Source organism: Protopterus annectens, chromosome 12.part0 (assembly GCF_019279795.1).
Source record: "Protopterus annectens isolate FY-2018-M chromosome 12.part0, PAN1.0, whole genome shotgun sequence".
NCBI classification, from domain to species: Eukaryota; Metazoa; Chordata; order Ceratodontiformes; family Protopteridae; genus Protopterus; species Protopterus annectens.
In genome coordinates, this window is record NC_056746.1 from 702,833,333 (window position 1) to 702,848,896 (window position 15,564).

Below are 15,564 nucleotides of genomic sequence, written 5' to 3' on the forward strand. Positions count from 1 at the left end.
CATCTGAATGTGCTAAGTAATACCTCATTTTGAAGACAGTACTGATAGTTCAAACAGGGTAAAAGAACTGTCCCTGTATGTTGTACACATGTGCAGACATCAAAGTTTGTTTTGGAGTTAGGTTATGGAAATTGCATTTTTTTCATATTTTGGTAAATAACTTTGCAAGGGAGCATGCCAGTGTGCCAAGTAATACCTCATTTTGAAGACAGTGTTGCTCCTTACAACATGGTAAAAGAACTGTGTCTGTGCACTGTACAGATGTACAGATATTGCAGTTTGTTTAGTCTTGTACAATTATGAAAATTATACATTTACAATACTTCTCATTATTATGCCCATATCTTTGTAAGGGAGCATGGTGATCACACAAATGATGCATCATTTTGAAGCTGACATTGAGAAGCACAACTTCTACTCTGATATGTAGGCTCTATCTGTTACAGGTGATGAGATATTATGTTTATTTATCAATTATGAGAAATATTATATTAATCATATTTCTGTGAATATCTCCATAAAGGAGCATCAGACAGTAATAGTAAAGGTATCATTTTAAAGCTAACATTCATACTAACACATTAAATACAAATTGCATGGGTCTACATGGTACATTGACCAAGATATTGTGCTTTGCTTTTCCAAAAAGGTAAAAAATATGCACAATATCAACATTCCTTGCCAAATATTTAATAATGACTTTGATATGCACTATCAAGATTTCCACTGTTGGAAAGGTCAGTGTCTGCTGAACAACTTTTGCGTTTACATTTTTAGTCTAGCTTTTATAGTTAAAGAGTTATGAACATTTGTTTTCTGTATGGTATTACAAATGGATTTTCTGAAAATGAGCTCAGGCTGCACTGTTGTTCCTATGGTGGAATTAAGCAGGCAGCTTTTTCTGAATTGCTCTGGAGTGAATGAGTTAAGCTAGCTATCCGATCTGGGCACTCTGTAACCAGCTCCAGTTACTGCTGGTCACTGTAGAAATCCATGTGAACCATACCTCTCAACCTCTTAGAGCAAAGCATGTGGACAAAGCCATAAATAAAAGTGGGGCAAAGATTAAAAACTATTGACATTTTTTTTTATATTAACGATTGCTTGTACAACAGATACAGCTCTTACAAGTCTATATAACTAATCCAGTATCAGATTAACATGAATTTCCTACAGTGTAGGACTTCAGAAGTCAAACTGACTTCCTTCATTTCTATCCCTATTTATGAAAAACAGAACAAACTATGATAAAAAGGCCTGGGCACTCTCAGCATCCCTCTCCCACCTGCGAAAATCTATGCATGAAAAGTAAAATGCTAGTGAAAAGGTCCACCTAGCAAAGGAATGATGCTAGCACATTCCATCCACCTCCCACAAACTTCCACGCAGATACTTTCAACCTGTTAGAACCAGAAATCTGGACAAAGGCCTAAATAATCAAAGGACAAAGGCCCCATAACTAGGGACAACAGATTTCGCATTCCCATGAACCTAAAGGGTATTAGGCCTGAGACTGAAATGTCTGTCATGACTTCAACCCGCCTGATTTGACAGTGATTTGCCAAGCAGCCATGACTTATGAGTATCAGATCAAAATATAAGGCTATATTATTATGTTTTTTTCTCAACCGATTACTAGAATGATTGACCTGCAAAGCAAAATCCCCTCCCCCAAAGCATCCCCCAGTTGCTGCAGAGGCAAGCCAACCAGTTCCCTTACATCTAGATGAGCAGAATCTGTACCATAGAGAGGTGTGAAAGAGGTAATAAAAAAATAATATATATACATATGCTCGAAATACTGAAATCTCGAATTTCAGTATTACGAGCCCAAGAAGCCGAATCCACATAATAGCGAAAGTTTAGAAGCATGAAATTCAAAACCTCGAATACCGGAGGTTTTGAATTTTGCACTTCTAAAGTTCCACTATGGTTATGTATTCAGGTAAGTGTGTGTGTGTTTGTGTGTGTTATGGGGTTTGGGAAGGGGCTGTGGTGTGTGTCAGTGTGTTTTTTTGCTGTGATGTGTGTGTGCGAAGAGAAAGTAGCTTGTGTGGTGGTGTTTTGTGTGTGTTTGTAGGTAGTGCGACCTCGGAATGAGAATATTCAAGTAGGGGGGAATGGGGGGCGCAGGGGTGCTTGCCCCCCTGCTTTCATGTAGTCGAGTGATTGTGTGTGTTTGTGTGGTGGATGGTGTGTGTATGTGTGTGTGTGTAGTAAAACTGCTAAAATTCAAAAATTACGGTATTCGTGGTTTTGAATTTCGCGGTTTTTAGTTTTCGCTGTTTTGTGCCACTTCTTGAGCTCGAGATAGTGAAATTCAAGATTTCAGTATTTCGAGCTTCTGAAGTGAATCTATATATATATATATATATATATATATATATATATATATATATATATATATATATATATACACACACATATACATATTTATATATATATATATATATATATATATATATATATATATATATATATAAAATTTTAATTAGGGTCCGTATCCATTTTTGAACGTGTCCCTGATCCTGCCCAAACTCCAAAGGCCAAAAAATTGTGAGGTATATCCTGAAACAAAAGGACCCCTTACCAAAACACCCCAACTGTAACACAGTGAATCCCATCTCACTGCCAGCCCAGAATCCAAACCACAAATCCTAAGTGTGAAGCAGCCCAACTTGATTCAAATTATAAACTTTTTGAAGGCCTGAACCGTTACAAGGCAGTCACTGGAACCCTTGTACAGTAAGTATCCCATACACACACAATTTCTTTAAGCAACAGCAAAACAGTTCAGCTGTAACCAATGAGCAGTAACGAACCTCCACAACTGCTCCTAAACCCGCAAAAATACTGCTCCATAAACTTCAGCCACTCCGAGAACCAGTATGCCTACCACTGACTTTAAAATCTAAACAAGGCATACCCTCTCGACCGCCTCAACAGAACCCTGTCCGAATCTTCTAGTAACCATTGGATAAAGGTTAGAGAATAGAGCACTAACTGCAAGTCTTGCATGAACCTACCGAAAGCACAATGGCTAAAACTCAAAATGTCTATCTCAAATGCCTTTCATTATTTCCTGCAGCCAATTTGTAAGGATTCATGAGTATCTCAAAGCAACCCTAAACAAAACAGCAACCAACCACACACAGACTCTTAACTCCCAACCAATCTGTAAGGATTCATGAGTACCTCAAAGCAATCCCAAACAAAACAACAACCAACCACCCACGGACTCTTAACACTTAAGTCTGTCACTGTTTCTTACCATGACCCTCAATGGCTTCCCTTTCTTCTTTTGCAATGCAAGTTTCTGAAGGGATGTGAAAGCTAAAACAGTAATGTCTGAACCCACTTCTGAATGCAACTCTCCCTAATTTGCCTTAAGACCAACGTGTTATGCAAAACGGGCCATGACATGGGGTAAAAACTCTGCAGCAGTCTTAGAATTGACTGATATATACGTAACTTCACACATATACAACCCCAAAGCCATATGAAGAAACTGTGACTTTCTGCACAATGTGTTTGTGTGTATGTGTATATACACACACATATATATATATATATATATATATATATATATATATATATATATTATTTTTTTGGTAATGCGAGAGGTTCCGAACTGCTGAGAAGCCAGACAGAACTGACAATTAATGGTCAACTCCCCCAATGGCAGCAAATATGCGTGAGCAACAATGAATGCCTCTTCCCAAGCCCGCGAACATCCATACTGCTGTACATATAATGGAGCAGAAATCTAGTCATACAGGAAGGTGTCTACTTGAACATGATGAACATTGCTACCAGGAAGGCAGCCAGCAATGAAATAAGGAGAGACATACAGTGAACTCCCTCCCTTCACTAGAGTAGTGGCACAAGATTAGGGTTACCACCTGTCCCACTTTGCGAGGTACAATCCCTCTTTGGGCAGTTGTGTCCTGCAAAATAATTGTAAAAATGGCAAATGTCCTGAGATTTTAGGGCAAAATTATTTCCTATATTTTATGTAATAGTTGCATAAAACAGTTATTCTGTGTGTGAAACACCTAAATGTTATAAGAAACATAGTAAGCAACTAAAATGCTACAAGAATAAGCTTTTATTTAGGCAAAAAAGTGAAGTTCAGTCTTTTGTACTGGCCATGGGTATGTTTCAGCTTGCAAAATCTGACATTTGTACCAAAAATGTCCCACTTTGGGCATTTGAAAAGGTGGCAACCCTACACAAGATGAAGCGTGGAGGCATGTTAAATACCATGAGTTCACAGCGATGCAGCACAACATAGACTTGACTCACCACGATGCAAAATGCCACAGCAAGCCTTTGCCCCCTTGGACCCCCGATTGCCTCCAACTTCCTTCACCCAGTATCCAGCCGTGTTTAGCAAGATAACCGCCATGACGCTACAATGCAAGTACCCAAAACCTCAAATAAACAATGCATCCATTCATTCAGTAAGCAAAGGAAATCGGTTCCCTATTATTTAAGCGAACGTTCAATATTGCGAACACCACTTTATCGACAGCTAAATGTCGAAAAGGCCAAATCCCAAAGACATGGAACAGCGATTGTTTTCCTATGGAAAAAAATAACTGGGCCATTTTCGGGACTTTGCTGTTTCACCCACTGTGGTGCAATCTTGGAGTTGGTATATTTAAGTAGTGGGGGTGTGGGATTTTGTGTTTGGGTTTTTTTTTTTGCTGTTTCGTTTGTTCGGGATTTGGCCTTTTTGACATTTAGCTGCCGATATAGTGGCTTTCGCAATATTGAACATTCGCTTATTTAATAGGGAAGCGAGGAAATCTGCTATATTACGTTAAGCTAATGCCCAATAACCCTTAATCAAGAGATAAATCCACCACATTATGTTAAGCTAAAAAGCCCAACAACCCTTAGTCAAAGAGATAAAATAACCTTGCCTTTTTTTTATGTCTGGGTATGAGTGGAGGAATACTGATACTGATTCTTAACAGTTATTGCATGAGTATACTGCTTTATTTTATAGTGATGCACGTGGAATAATCACCTCTAAAAAAAAAAAAAAAAAAAAAAAAAAGTTGTATATTTAGAGAGACCTCAAAAATAACTTAAAAACTACCTTCCAAAGCCTACCTCCAGACACACTATCCACAGGTCGTCCTGGGTGTGCCACCTGCATGTAGCATGTTCACGCCAAAAATGGAACTGCTACTCCAGTTACACTTGCTTAAAACCCTTTAAGCCCCTCCATACCCTGACCTCATTTCCTTCCAATCCTCCCACATCCCTATTTAACCCTATCTTCCCATTATCCTATTAATTCCTGCCAGGAGCTGCCTTAGGTCAACTGGTGCCCTAGACAAAAGGGCACCATGGCACCCCCCACCACACCACCCAGTGCCCCCATCCTGGTCTACCAACACCAAATAAATACTAGAAAAGTGCTTCTACTAAAGCGGAGCCCTAGGTGGCTGCCTAGTTGGCCTATGCCTAAGTCCGGCTATGATTCCTGCTACTCTATTTATCTAATCCCACTTGAAGATGTCCTGGGACAAATCAGTCTGTTCCAAACCTCATTATATCTAGACAAACTTCTTCATTTGGATGACCATTTTCCAAAGGCTGATTAAAATATAGTGTATACAAAAGTACTACTGTGCAAAATCAGGGGACGTAACATTAATGGACAATGCTTCATGCTATATTTTATGACATGTATAGCTATTATTGCACGATACTAATCAATTCTTGCAGCCAGTATTAGCAACACAGAATGCCTGAACCAACATAAAGTGCAATAATTTCAGCTATAGGCAAAGTGAAACTAGAAATAACAGAAATAAGGACCTTCAGTGAATGTACAATTTAAAAAAAATGACTGTATGATCCTGTGCTGTTTACTCTTTAAGCTTGTGATATTAACAGACCTTATGGGCTGTGCTGTAGAGGGAAGGAGTCAGAAGAACTGACCTACATGAATGACAGATTTGTAAACTGTATGAGATCATACAATGCCCTCCAGACGATGTGTACTTGAACTATGTGAGGTAGAGAGAATATGCTATGGAACTACTTAGTTATATGTGACCTATGTTTGTCATCAAGTTAAACTGTGATATCTTTACAAATATTAAAGCATAATCACTTTAAAGACATTGCCTGCAGTTACCTAGACAGTTTACAACATTAAAGCAAAAAAGAAAACATTTTATAAGACAGCGAACATCAAAAGAAAGACAATTATTATTTTTTCTTCAGACTGATTTGTTCTGTAATGTTCAAGTTAAAAAAAAAAAGCTATAACATTTAGCATGATTTCCAATGACAATACTATTTTCCATTGCCACTGAATAGGGCTATACCACCATTTAGAATATCAAACTGAGCAATGTCTCCTATCTTATGCATGTGCTTTATGTATTAATGTGCCTTGTGCCTTTACTTACCAGGTGCAGTCCTCAGAAGCTGTATAAAAATCCTTAAAGCTTTGTAAATATATTGACTTTCATACAGGAGCATTTTTGGCACTTGCATATAAGTAATATTTATAAATAGCAGACAATGAGTGAAAATTCTACTTTATATCTTGACAAGCTACAAAAAAAAAAATCAAAACAGTGCTGCCTGTATGTTTCTTATGATATTTGTAGGAATGGCAGTAATTCTGAGCACATATATAATTGATTGTCATATCTTACACTCACACACAGTGTGACTTTCAACAACTCATACCTAATTAATCATCTCATACATGGTCAGTATCATGGTCAGTAAAGACTGAGAATGGACTCTGTAAAGCATTACTCAGTTTCAAAACAAAAACAGGAACAGTATACATTGCATGGTTATATATATATACACATTCTAATTAGAACAATATCATAAGAAATGCAAACACATGTATACTATTTCTTTCTCTAAGTCACCATTTTATTCATTTATTATAATTAGCAAATTAAAGTGTACATTACCCTGATGATATCTAATACAGAAGAGACATGGACATGAAATAATGTATGTAGGATTTTTTAAATGAACATTAATGACAAAAGCTATTACAAAATAGCTTCAATAATCAACTGTCATATTCTTAATAGTATCAAATCTCATTAACAAGACACAAGATTAAAAAATAAAGTGGGGGCTGTGATACAGGAGAGACATTAAGATGAATTAAACAGCATTTGTCAAATTAACTGAAACCTGTAGCACTGATTCTTCAAGGCAGAAGCATCTGTTTTCTGTTTAGAAATATGGAAAGTCAATTAATGAATAAATGAGGGTAAGCCAAGAGGGTATCCAGGGGGAGCTGACTGTATTCAAAGCAGATATGCCTCACACTCCAAAGAGAAACTAGTGAAACTGTTATCATAAACTACAGATGAAGGAAATACATTGAATTTGCTGCAAGGCTGAAAATTTGTAAAGTTCCAGCAGACATCAGAAATGTGCAGCCTGCTCTGTTTTTACCGGAACATGAAATTGTGATATTTGCAAAATTCTGAAGTGCTACCACTGAGCAAGTCCACCCAACTAAGGCTGAATACAATGTACTGTAAGATGCCTGTTGCCTCAGTTGGCTTGTATATTTTACCTGTTTAAATGTTCTCCATGAATGGAGTATTTAACACATCACATTATCCATTGTTTCAGATATGACAGTGTATTTAACTTCAGCAATTCTTCCTATAAAAATGACTTCCTGACAAGCCCTTTATAACAGATTTCAGTAAGATCCAGAGAGAGGGGAGCAGACCAGAATAAGTGTGGCAGACCTTCAGTCTAAATCTGTATGTTTTATGTTCAAAGTAACATTTCACTGATCTGTTTACCTGCCTAGCAGCATACAATCTAAATCAAGATTTGCACTTAAAAGAAAACAATGCATGTGCTCATTTGTAAATATTACTACTTTGGTCAGAAAATACTTTCTGTAAATTTCCAAGTTTGCTCTGTATAGCACAGTCTCCCATATAACGAATAATTCCACTATATTAATTCCTTTTCATGTATGCATGTATGCCCCTGCCAAGTACCATCACAAAGTTATTTTTGACACCATGTGACATTTCTGTCAACACTATCTGCAGCCCTTATCAGAAGAACGGCTTCATCTGTTATAAAGGGCTTGTCAGGAAGTAATTTTTATAGGAAGGATTGCTGAAGTTAAATACATTGTCATAAAAATTAAAATCACTACACCCTCACAAACTCCCCTTGAGTACCTTACTCCCCATTGGCCCTTTTTTTCAATTTTAAAGGAAGTTCCCTGTACTATTCTAGCATGTCCAAAGGTCAGTTGGCAGTCTCCTCTCCGGTCCAGCTGGTGAATCTTGAGGCAATGTTACAACTGCCTCATGTACACAGACAACCCTCTCCTCCTCCCAACAAGTTCCAACATATGTGAGAGATGCAACCATATAGCCAAACTGGAGGCTAAGCTCTCTCAACTCAGTAATGGCATAACCAGTGAGGAGGAGAAGGCAACCACACTCACTACAATTCCAGTCTCACATAGCCCTACCATGACAGCAAACCAAACACATAAACATACAAAAACATACTCGGAGGCTCTAAATAAAAATCTGCCTAAGCAGCAGAGACCTCCAAAGCAGACACCCAAGCAACCGCTACCCCAAAACAAAACACGTGCAACACATAATTCACAAAGCCAGTGTGCCGAACAGTCACAGCCCTTAAGGCTAAACAACACACCAGATACACTTGTAATAGGTGATTCTATCGTCAGGCACACTGACGTCCCGCTCACCAGGCTGAACAAGGAGAAGGTCACGGTGAGCTGCCTGTCGGGCGCTAGGATCCGCCACATAACACAAGCACTCAGGTCACTCCAAGACAAGTACAAATATGACTCAGTCATTGTCCATGCTGGTGTGAATGACCTGAAACGTACCTCCCTGGACTACATGAAAAGAGACATAGAGGAGCTCTCTGAGCATGTAGCCCAAGCCGGTATGACCCTGACCTTGAGTAGCATCTTACCCTCACCCAGAATGATGCCACAATATGAAGACAAGATGATCAATTTCAACAACTGGCTTAAGTATTGGTGTCATTCAAAGGGGATCCAATGTCTGTCAGCCTGGGATGACATGCTCGACAAGCCACGCTGCTTCGCTAGGGACGGCTTGCACCTGTCACCCCTGGGCTTTTGGATATTGGCAAATGCTCTTGCCACCCCCATAGTGCCTTTTTTAGGCAAGGCTCAAAAGGCAAACCCACCTCCATAGGTATCACAAGGGATAAGAAACTAAGAGTAATGCTACTCAATGCCAGAAGTCTAAACCTCAAGATGCATGCACCCGAAACTCTCCTTAGCATGGAGAACATCGATATCTGTGCAGTAACAGAAACCTGGTTCAAGGCTCCCGCTAGCACCCCAGCACTACCAGGTTATACCTCATACCATGCTTTTCGGCCCCAAAACTTGGACCAAACCACAAAAGGAGGGGGAGTATCAATATTCATCAAAGATACCCACACCTCCAGGTTGGTGGCACAGCACTAAGCATCAGAGACTATCCATGTGCAACTAACAGTGGGTAAAACTGCCTTCCAGTTTATAGCCTGCTTACAGACCACCCTCCCAAACCCAGGAACACCACTCGGCCTTCCTGAGAACACTGGAAAATATGAAGGTCTCTCCAAACACCATTATATTGGGCAACTTCAACTACCCAAACATAGACTGGGAGCATTACTCTAGCTCCAACACCCTAGCCCAAAGGTTCCTAGAATTTATAAACTCAAATGCTATGGAAAAACATGTGACCACTCCCACAAGAGGGGAAAACATACTGGACCTGATCATCACCAACATGGGGACTCTATGCACCAGACCAGAAGTGTATCCCTCACTGGTAAGATCAGACCATAAATTAATCTCACTGGATATCCCCATCCCGACCCCACCCCCTGCCCAGAAAACCACAGTGAAAAACTTCTCTAAAGCAAACTTCACACTACTCAAAACCAAGGTGGAATCCTTCAAAGCCTCCGGGCCTGTGGAAAATATGGCCCAGACCGCAGAATCCTTTATAAACGCATTCTATGAACACCTTCAGGAATGCATGGATCATGCAATCCCAAATAAAGCTAAGACCCAATCCCCCAAAGGCAGGCGTCCTGTCTGGTGGACCCCAGCCATAAAGAAACTATACAATAGAAGAAGGAAGTTACTACATGATAGAGCAAAATCCCAAAAAGGGAAGGCATCCCTGATCAGTATTAGCAAAAAACTATGGGCACTCATAAAATCATCTAAGGCCAGCTTCGAGAGACAAATTGCACAGGACACTAAAGATAATCACAAAGCTTTCTTTAGTTATGCTAGGAACCTGGGTGGGAATTCCCAGATATGTTCAGAATTAGTCCAAAATGACAAAAAATACACTGAACCCACAGACATTCCTGGCCGACAGGTTCAGCACAAACTCCCTCCCCTCCCCACCAAAAGAGCAAATATCTATTCCAGCAGAATGCTACCCCCCTGACATCTCAGATGCTCAGGTAAGAACCGCTCTCTCCAAAGCAAAAAACACAGCATCAATGGGACCAGACGGTGCCCCGGGCTGCGTCCTACATGAACTCCAAGATGAGCTGAACCCAAACATAAAGCTACCGTTCAATCTCTGCCTTACTACAGGATATGTACTCAAAGAGTGGTGTACAGCAACAGTGGTCTCTCTCCACAAAGGTGGTATCTCAACGGATCCTGGAAACTATCGCCCCATAAGCCTGACTAGCTTGGTCTGCAAAGCTATGGAAAGGATCATAATGGAACTCATAAATTAAGATATTGGGGACCTACTGACACTGGATCCTGCCCAGTTCGGCTTTGTTAAGGTCAGATCCTGCCTCTTAAACCTGGTAAATTTCTTTGAAACAGTCACCAAGGCCATTGACGAGGGGAAGGTGGTCCACACAGCCTACCTTGACCTTGCAAAAGCCTTTGATACAATACCTCACTCGGGCATCATAGATAAGCTATCCAGCTTAAATATAAACCCATATGTCACTAGATGGGTTGCAAACTGGCTCAAGGACAGAACCCACATGGTTAGAATTGCTGGAGCCATGTCAGACTCCAAACCAGTTACAAGTGGTGTCCCACAAGGCTCAGTCTTGGGACCTCTCTTGTTCGGTATATATTTCTTGGAGGTACAGGCCAACATGAAAGGACTGTGGCTGACCAAGTTCACAGATGACTGCAAACTGGGTGTCATAATCAACTCTCCAGCTGACACAAGCATCCTCCAAAAGGGTCTCATAGAAACAGACAACTGGTGCCAGAGCCATGGCCTCAAGCTAAATCCCAAAAAGTGTATAGTCATCCCCTTTAGCAAAAACAAAGTGCCCAAAAATTACCACATAGGTGGTAATCCATTAAGTACAGAAGAAGTAATTAGGGATCTAGGGACCCAAGTTGATAGCAATCTCTCATTTGACAACCATGTGGCCAAAGTGGTTAGAAAAACATTCTATATAGCCCACCTAATCATGAAGGGATTCACATCTAGATCAGGGGAGGTCATTGTGCCTCTTTACTCATCCCTCATCAGGCCCATCATTGATTACAATGCCCCTTTTGGGATGTACCTTACCAGACACCTGCAGCAACTAGAAAGACCCCAAAAATACCTCACCAAGAGGATCAAAGGGCTCAAACAGATGCCATATGCTGCCCGGTTAAAGAAACTCCAGCTCTACTCGGTTGCATACCGCCTGTTTAGAGGCGATCTGTGCCTGACGTATAAAGCCATGTCCAACCCAGAATTAATGGACATGCTGCACCTCAGAAAATCCAAATCCCATCAAGCTACGCACTCAAGGGACTTGAACCTCAGCACAGAAATAAATAAGACATGCTGGAGGGACAGATTCATAACCCAGAGGCTCCCTTCAGTCTGGAATAAAATCCCAGTCCAGGTTAGGCAGAGTCCCTCACTGACTCTCTTTAAGAGGAATCTTGATGAGTGGATGGGAGATCGTAGGTTCACCCAGGGTATCACTTCTGTGTCACTGTTAGACAGAGGCACAGTAAACTAAACCTCGGAAAAGGGCATAGTAAAATTCATTTTAATGGGTGGCGAAAGCCAAACACATTCTGGCTAGGCTTACAAATGCCCTAGGGCAGATAGCCTAGTATGAACCTATGAACCTATTCAATCCAGTCCTTATTATTTCCTGCAGCCTCTTTTAAAATGCAGAAATTAATTTAGATCCTGCATGTTTACTCTGCATGACCAAACCTTTCCAGGCTTTGTACTCAAAAGGGATTTAAACAATTTGTTTATCTATTTATTTGCTGACTGAGGCAAATATTAGGTAACAGAGATGAGATCTACTAACACAAGCACGAAAATGTGACTTTATAAGATGTTCACTTTTATTGCTGCATGGTGAAATGCATAGACTTTGTTAGACTAATTGTTGACTAGATGATCAGCTGTGCTTTTTTTAACCTCTAGTTAAGAGTTATTTGCAGACGTCAGGAAGTAGTACATGTTTTTAAGGACTGATAGGGCTACATGCTACAACAGACTTGATAGCTATATTTGCAGTGCTACACTGTTCTGTATTTCTATCTTGCTGCATTAGACTGTATATGTTTGATTGCCAATTAGAACTGCGTACACAATAACCTCTGAATTCAATTTTCGGCAATATTACATAAATATCTGCAAAAGGTATTTCAAGGACCTGACCTGTCTTTTCCTATCTTTTTTCTTTTTTCAATTTAAACTAAATTCTTCAAGCATTGCAGTACATTTACCCTACAAATATCAATAATCTGATTTAATCAAACCTTTTTTAGTCCTTTTAGCCATCTCTACTCTTACTCTGTTGACCATATCCAAACCAGCCGCAGCTAATACATTGCACAGGCTGCATATGAGCTGTGCCTATCCAGCAACTGACACCCAAACCTGAAGTCTATATACTTGAAAGCACCAAGAATGTGCAGTCATAATAGACATGTATGTGTAATACCAATAATGCTAACATAAGCTAAGACTTACAGCTTGAAGAATCTTAGACTAGGGACAGCTGAGTATCCATGTACACTTACCTGAAGAAGGCAGCTGTGTGGTGCATACTCTGTACTAAAGGCTGTGGCTCCACAGAAGCATCAACAACTCTATTCTTTATCTGTCTCTCTCTCAATATACATACACACACACACACACACACACACACACACACACACACACACACACACACACACACACACACACACACACACACACACACACACACACACACATATATATATATATATATATATATATATATATATATATATATATATATACATTTTCTATAGTATCTTGTAGTTAACACACTAAATACTTAATCATGTACTTAAATTTCTGCATAGTCTTCCTGGGCTGGTGTACTGCTCTCTGTAATTCTCCTTTACTCCTTTCAGCTTCTATTTTTCAATGTCAAGCTAATATGGTTATCTGTGGAGACCTTCTTATCATATGTCAGCACGGTTGCATTGGTGTTTCAGTGGGTGGACCCTGCTCTGTTTGTCCTCACTATGCTGGGGCACACTTTGTTTCCCTACCCTGCCCCCAATTCCTACTATTCTCTCCTACTCTACATTTCAACTATCCTAGCTTCACCCATACCCTTCTGCCAACCTATCTCTGCATCCAATCAGAACATAAAATAGCAATTGACCTACAATTATCTTCTCTAGCTCATCCACTTAAAGTGCTGCAACCCAGCATATCCTTTTAGATGTTTTACTGCTCTAGCTATAACTACTCTCACATGTCATACAAAATGTCTCGGAGTCAAACCCTACCAGTGTGCCTCTTCAGCATATGAGCAGTCTTTACCATTTACCACACCTCCCCTCTTCTTCTTCTTCTTCTTTTGGCTTTTCTCAGTTAGGGGTCGCCACATCAGATCACCTGTCTGCTCGTAACTGGCAGTGGAGTTTTACCACACCTCCCTATTGAATCTAATTAACAGTCTTACAAATGCACACTCACTACACCAACATTTACCAAGTCTACCAATCACCACAGCACCTACATTGTACCAAAAATCCTTTTTAGACTTTTTCTGTTACAGATATATTACATCTAGGAATGTTACCATATGAAATCCAATAAAATTAAAACACAAATGCATTTGGCTACATACTTTACTTAGTAAAATTTAATTCCAAATAATCAGCTGTTGCATTCACCCAAACCCTGCCCCCACACACCAGTAAAAACACACTAACAACATAGTATTAAATGTAGCATTCTCTTTTCCCTTCCCATCTCCCACTTCCAGCTTTCTCCTCCTAAATATCAGTCTTAGAAGCATATTCAACAACATCTAAGACATACATGCACTGCCATATATTTCCCAGACATGTTCATAGTCACATAAACCTGGCAAGAGATTGAAAGATGTGACCTCTGACCTCTTCCTTTTGACATATTCTTAATGATTCCAGAGTCTTTAGAGACTGGCATTTAATATGATGATGATGAGTTTTTTTATTCTATCCCACAAGATTATAGTGTTGAATGGTTCCATGAAACACCAACTTACTTTAAGAAATTTAATAACAATGATATTAATTTAGTATGTGATTTAATGGAATTAGTATTAAACAACATTTTTTATATCTAACAAGAACTATTCAAACAACTCAATGGGGTGGTCATTGAGACCACATGTGCCACAGTATTTGCAAATTTGGTATCACCACAATGGGAACTGAATTATGCATTTAAGTTTTAGGAAATTCAGTTTGTTAAGTTGTATTTAAGGTATTGTGATGGCATATTTATTTTGTGGAATGGCACTTTGGATGATTTAGATGCATTTTTCAACAAATCATTGAAGACATATTTTTAACTGCAACATATTCTATGCAGATGACAAGAATAATTAAATGTTACCCTTTTTAAAAAACATTCTTTAAACATTTTTCATTCCACAATCTATTGCAAATTAACTTTTCCAAATACCAAGTTGCATTTTAGGAGTAATCACCCCTTTTGACAAAAGAAACACTTGATTAAAGAACAATTTACACAGTTGCCTAGGATGGTCTCTGTGACAGGGATTTTTTAAGAGAAACAGAGACATTGTTGGACATGCTTACAGAGAGAGACTATCATTCAGATATCCTGTTATGTTTTAGGAACAAAGTTTTGTAACAATCAGCATAACAGGTTTCCTTCAATATTAAACAATGTAATTACATGTAGTAGCTGTAATTCTGATAAGCAGTCCTACAATGAAATTAGTAATGAAAGAGTATATTTTTCTCAAGGAATGTGCTAACATATGATTGCAACTTAGGTAAAATTAAGCAAATATTAATTAAGAATTTGAGAGTGTCTTTTAACAGAGAACTATTATTATGGACATTGGTAAAGAAAACTACTTTCATTCTTGAGAATCATGAAAACTTAAAAAAGGATGTAGAAAGAAAAGATAACAAAATATTCAAAGGTGCAGTTAAAGTTATGAGCATGTGAGGCCATTATATATACTGTCATTATAAAAATGAAGGTCCATATGTCACCATCTCAT